Here is a 6,000-nt window from a genome sequence, read left to right as displayed (position 1 = left end):
TGTCGGGCTATTTCAGCTTAATAAATTAAGTTATTTCAGCTAAGTTCAGGCAATAGTCTAAAGGTGTTTTTTTTTAATTTACTTAATATAATTTCCAAGGAACCAAAAATCATTTAAATGTGGATAATAATGTGGTGCAATTTACCTGCTTCACGCCTTCAAGAATAAAGCACATGAATACCAGTTTTAATAGATGATTTGGAAGAATATAAACATTGCCAGTGTTTGTGCAGTGAGAGGGGTGTTCACAAAAACAAGTACCAGTTTTGATGGTTGGAACAATGCTGTGAGGTTAGGGAGAACATTGTCTCTAAAATTCAAAGGGTTAGCAAGGAAATTTCTCATAAGTTTATGGTGATGATTAAGTGAAAGTGTTCAAAAATAAAGCCTGGAGCATGCTAAGGGCTTAAAAATTTTTAGAACTATTAAATACATAAAATTGTAATTTAATGTTTTTGTAAGAAAAAAATATTATCTGATGTTAGCAACCAGCATATGAATCATCTGGTATAATTTCAGACAATGCTTAGTGTGATTTAGATTGTTCCCTGATAGGTTATCTGGTTTGTCCTCAAGCACAATAAGTTTTTAAATTAGTTGAATCAAGTTTACAACCTAGCTGCACCTTTTCCCAGCTGGGTAATCTTGGGTGATGTTTTAAACTTTTCTGATTATCAATGTGATTGTCATATCTATGATGAGGGCTGTCTCTATTATAAAGCAACACTGAGGGGATTAAGTAACAAACAATGGTAGGATGCCAGTGGAGTACCCTAGAGTTCAATAAGTGATAGCTATTAATAAATAGTAATAATAATAATTAACAATGGCAAAACATTTAATCTCTAGTGGAAATGTCATATACTTACTTGTTAAATGAGTGAGGGTATCTTTAAACCCAAACAGGATATAATTTTAAGCCAGAAAAAAAAAAATATATATATATATGATTTATGCATTGTACTTTATATTTCCCACAGCAGAGGCCACTGAGAAGGCCCCATGGAGGGTTTTGACAGGCACTTATTTAAAAGCTTTTACCCAAGATTATTTTTTTTTTTTTTTTTTTTTTTATTTATTTTTGGGACAGAGAGAGAGACAGAGCATGAACGGGGGAGGGTCAGAGAGAGAGGAGACACAGAATCGGAAACAGGCTCCAGGCTCCGAGCCATCAGCCCAGAGCCTGACGCGGGGCTCGAACTCACGGACCGCGAGATCGTGACCTGGCTGAAGTCGGACGCTTAACCGACTGCGCCACCCAGGCGCCCCTGCAAGATTTTTATCTATGATCTGATCAATGGGTACTCCACTTCATAATCTCCTCACAAAATCTCAGAGTTACGAGAGGCCATATGAGTGAAGTCTCCTACTCTTCAATCTCAATCAGTTCAGAAAATCAACCTGCAATACTTCTGACTCAACAATTAGCAAAGTTCTGGTTGAATGTTTTCATAATCATGGACTACTACTTCTCTCAGTCTGTTCCTTTTTAAAAGAGATGGCCCCGTTTTTGGAAAATTGTTAATATATTTGGCAAAGAAATCTGATTCCTATAACTACTTTTCTTTGGCCAAAACGTACCACTGCATATTTCTATTACGGGAGTTACCATATTGCATTATGCATATTTTTCTTACATGTCTTTCTTCCTTACTAGACTAAGAACATTTTTAAGGTACGAACTGTGTCACAGCTCCAGTTTTGTTCCCAAGCCATACAAAGTACCTGACACACAATAAATGTTTGACAGTCTTATTGAAAGACGGAACATAACATTCTTCTTTCTGAAGCCACATAAAACAGTTAACTACTTGTTTTGCAATGCAGATATCAAATTATCCTATATTTTTCTCTTATTCATTTTTCTCTTTCAAAATAAGATTTTCAATTACCTCTGATGTATGATTCCAACATCTACTTTAACTAGTATCCCTACTATACCCCTCACTTTTATTATTCAGACTTTATTTTCGAGTGACACCAAAAAATTTAATAAAAGTGGATCAAGAAATATTTATTGAATTAACTGAGAAGAGCCACCTTGATTCCATGAGCCTTTAATATAGCTGTTTTATTTTCAGGAAATGCAAACTAATTGAAATTTTGTCTTATTTATAATATTAACAACAAGATGATACTTTGGGAAAATAATAACATTTTCTTGAAACAAACAAACCAACAAAAACCCTCAACATTTTTTCTCTATTAGCAAAAATATCTAAACAACTTTATGGCAGCAAAGAAAAAAATATGAGTGAATACATAGTGTTCAATTTTTATTTGTTTCCCTCCCTGTTACTTATTTGGTTAATGGTATAAAAAGCAGGAATAATAACAATAGTAATAATAATTCCTACGAGACTGTAAGTATGATTAAATGAATTAATATTTGTAAATAGTACTTGGCACATTATATATACTATGCACAAAAGTAATAATAAACAATAAAATCAACCAAATACTCACACACAGCATACCCACAAAAGCATGCCATTAATATAAAGTTGAGCTTTTTCCACTTTTCAAGTAACTGGGTAAAATTTTCATTTACATACTCATCTATTTGATATAAACCAGTATCAGAAAGCTTTCCTGTAAATCTATTTGCTTATTTGTCCATGAGTTTGTTTTGACACTGATATAATAATAAAGACCTAAAATATCTTTTACTCCAAAATATGTTGCTAAAATTGAATACATAGTTTAGAAAAGAGAATGCTGATTACATTATGAGCATTAATATGGTACAAAAATCCTTTAAAAAGTATTAGTAAACAGAATTTAAAATGTGAAAAAAAAAAAATATATATATACATATACACACCAAGGGGTTAATTTCAGGCATGCAAGGTTGGTTCAACATTAGAAAACCAATCAGTATAATCTACTTTATTAACAGGATAAAGGAGAAAAATCACATGATTATACTGATACAGATAAAGCAAATGACAAGATTCAACATTCATTCACAATAAAAACTCTCAGAAAAATAGGAATAGAGAACATCCTCAGTTAATGAAATCATCCACAAAAAAATATACTGTTAATATTATTTTAAATGGTGAAGAGTGAATGTTTTCCCATGAAGTTTGGGAATAAGACAATTTGTCCTTTCTTACCCCTCTCATTCAATGTAGGGCTGGAAGTGCTAGGCTGATAAGACAAGAAGAACAAATAAAAGGGATACAGATCAGAAAGAAACAGATAAAAATGTCACTATTTGCAGGTAACTTGATTATCACTGAAAAAATATATACAAATCAACTATACTTTCATAAACTACCAATGAAAACATGGACACTGAAGTTGATAATACCACACAATCTACAATCACCCAGAAAATGAAATACCTATGGGTGCATATAACAATACAAATACAGGACCCCTTTGCTGGAAACTGCAAAATGTTGATAAAGAAATTTAAGATCTAAATAAATAGTGAAACATATGTGTTCTTTTAAACTGCAAGACTCAACATAGTAAAGATGTCAATTCTTCCCAGATTGATAACAGGTATTTGTAATTCCTATTTAAGTCCCAGTAAAGTTATTTTATAGATCTAGACATGATTATTCTAAACTACAAACTGTTTAAAAACTGGAGAGAATTAGAATGGGAGAGTTTGACAGAAAAATAAAATATTTAAGTATCTAAAGTGTTATTGTCTGGAAGAGGGACCAAATGTGTTCTCAACATCCACACGATGTGGAACTAGACTTTATAGAAAAAATATAGGTAGATAGATAGATAGATAGATGATATAGATAGATATAGATATAGATTAGATTAGATATAGATATAGATATAGATATAGATATAGATATAGATAGATGATATACATAGATATAGATATAATTATATTAGGCTAAAATAAAGATATTATTTCTATGTCAATCTGTGAGTTCAAAGACAGGGCAGATTTGTCCATCACTGGGGAAGCTCAGTTGTATGCCACCTCAGTAGGAAAATGACAAAGGGAGTTTGAGCATCAGATCAAGAAATAGACTAAACTTGGGGCGCCTGGGTGGCGCAGTCGGTTAAGCGTCCGACTTCAGCCAGGTCACGATCTCGCGGTCCATGAGTTCGAGCCCCGCGTCAGGCTCTGGGCTGATGGCTCGGAGCCTGGAGACTGTTTCCGATTCTGTGTCTCCCTCTCTCTCTGCCCCTCCCCCGTTCATGCTCTGTCTCTCTCTGTCCCAAAAATAAATAAAAAACGTTGAAAAAAAAATTAAAAAAAAAAAAGAAATAGACTAAACTTGACTAACGCAACACAAGCTAATAAATTTACAATGATATAAAAACACAATGGAAAAAAAAAAAGAAAAAAAGTAGACCAATTCAATTCTAAGGCCACTTCCTACCCAGACACTGCTTTTTTCATGATTTCAAGTCAAAAGGGAAGTGTTTTCTCTACTTTAGAACTGGACAATTTGAGATTTAGAAGAAATAAGCACATAAATTAGTGTTGCTGAAAGCATGAGAGGAAATATTATAAAATAATCATGGTTTCTCAGATGATTCAGTTCTCCACAAGCTGTCATACACTCATCCACAAAAAGAGCTTCACGGTTTTTCCAAGTTGTGTTTTCTTCATCTTATGTGAACCAGCAAAAAGAGTTTATATCTACTTATTGTTCTTGACCAATGCCTTTCATAGGCTTCTCAGTGGGGTGTTGGTACTACCTGCTCATGCCATGGCTGGCTTCTCACATACTTTATGCAATAATATATTTTTCTTACCTTTTCAGTTGATATCATCCTTTATGGCCAATTGTTCTTTATGGACATACTTATATCATTAAATTTCTTAGGAAACTTGTGTAAACAGGCTATTTGATTAATAAAAGTATAGCAATTATCATAATTCTTGCCTAGGTGTCTATTGGGTTAGTAATCAAGCATCAGTTTGAAAAATTGTTTTCCAATTTATATTTTTCCTTAAAAGGACCTTATTTTGGGACACCCTACTAGCTTGCATTCCATTTTAAAACTCTAAAAACTGGTCTTCTGAAAATTTGCTACTGTAAGAAATATTTTTTAAAGCAATATATGAATTGCTAAATTGGAATAGGAATAGTTAAGAATAAAAGGTAATTGCAGTGCCATGATTGCTATGAATTACATGGCATAAAAATCAGTAGGCACATGGGAGAAATAAAGACGAGTATCATTAATTGACACAGTTACAGTAAAGAAGTTAACCTCAATTCTACATTGTAATATAATTGTCCATGACATTTTGAGGAAGAATCTTCACATTATACATTGTATTTGTTAATTTTTTTTCTTTTTTAAAGAATATTTTAGCGCTTCCAAAAGAAATACCAATTTCACTTAACACTGATACTTAAAGCAATTCACTGTAATCCTTCTGATTGTTCCTAATCAAATACCAAATCCTCTTAGAGCTTTACAAAAGCAAAAATAGAGAATACTTTCAACTTTCACGTCCCAAATATTCTCTCCCAGATTGCTCCCCATTCCACCACACCGCTCCAAATAATTCTTAGAAGGTAAGGAAAAAAATAAAACCTACATGGAATTTATTGTTCATTTAGATGCCTAGAAAACTGCCAATTGACTTCCTCTGTTCAGATATTATCTCGCTGCCAGTTGTTCATCTATCAAACACACTTACAAGCAGAACATTGCATTTTAACTTTCATTTTTGCTCCATAACTGATCTTGTATTCATCTGATGAAACCATACCCTAACCTCCAAGCCATAAGCCCAACAGTAATAAGCATTCATATCTAACTCAGTCTTCAAAATGTCTTCACGCACTGCCCTGATTGTGTTTCAAAAGCTCAGCCTTTATGCTTTGGACTATCAGATTGCATTTAAACGGTAAGAAGGTATTTAAAAGGGTCCTGTCAGCTCGTCTAGTCTTATTTCTGATTTGCCTTAAAATTGCTGTAATCGAAAGGAAAACTGTTAGATGAACCATGACCCTTCCATCTTTTTGCAATTTATGAGGGAAAGATGAAAATGGTGTAAAA

The sequence above is a fragment of the Panthera tigris genome, chromosome B2 (assembly GCF_018350195.1).
Source record: "Panthera tigris isolate Pti1 chromosome B2, P.tigris_Pti1_mat1.1, whole genome shotgun sequence".
Taxonomy (NCBI): Eukaryota; Metazoa; Chordata; class Mammalia; order Carnivora; family Felidae; genus Panthera; species Panthera tigris.
Note: the sequence above shows the minus strand (reverse complement) of the source record.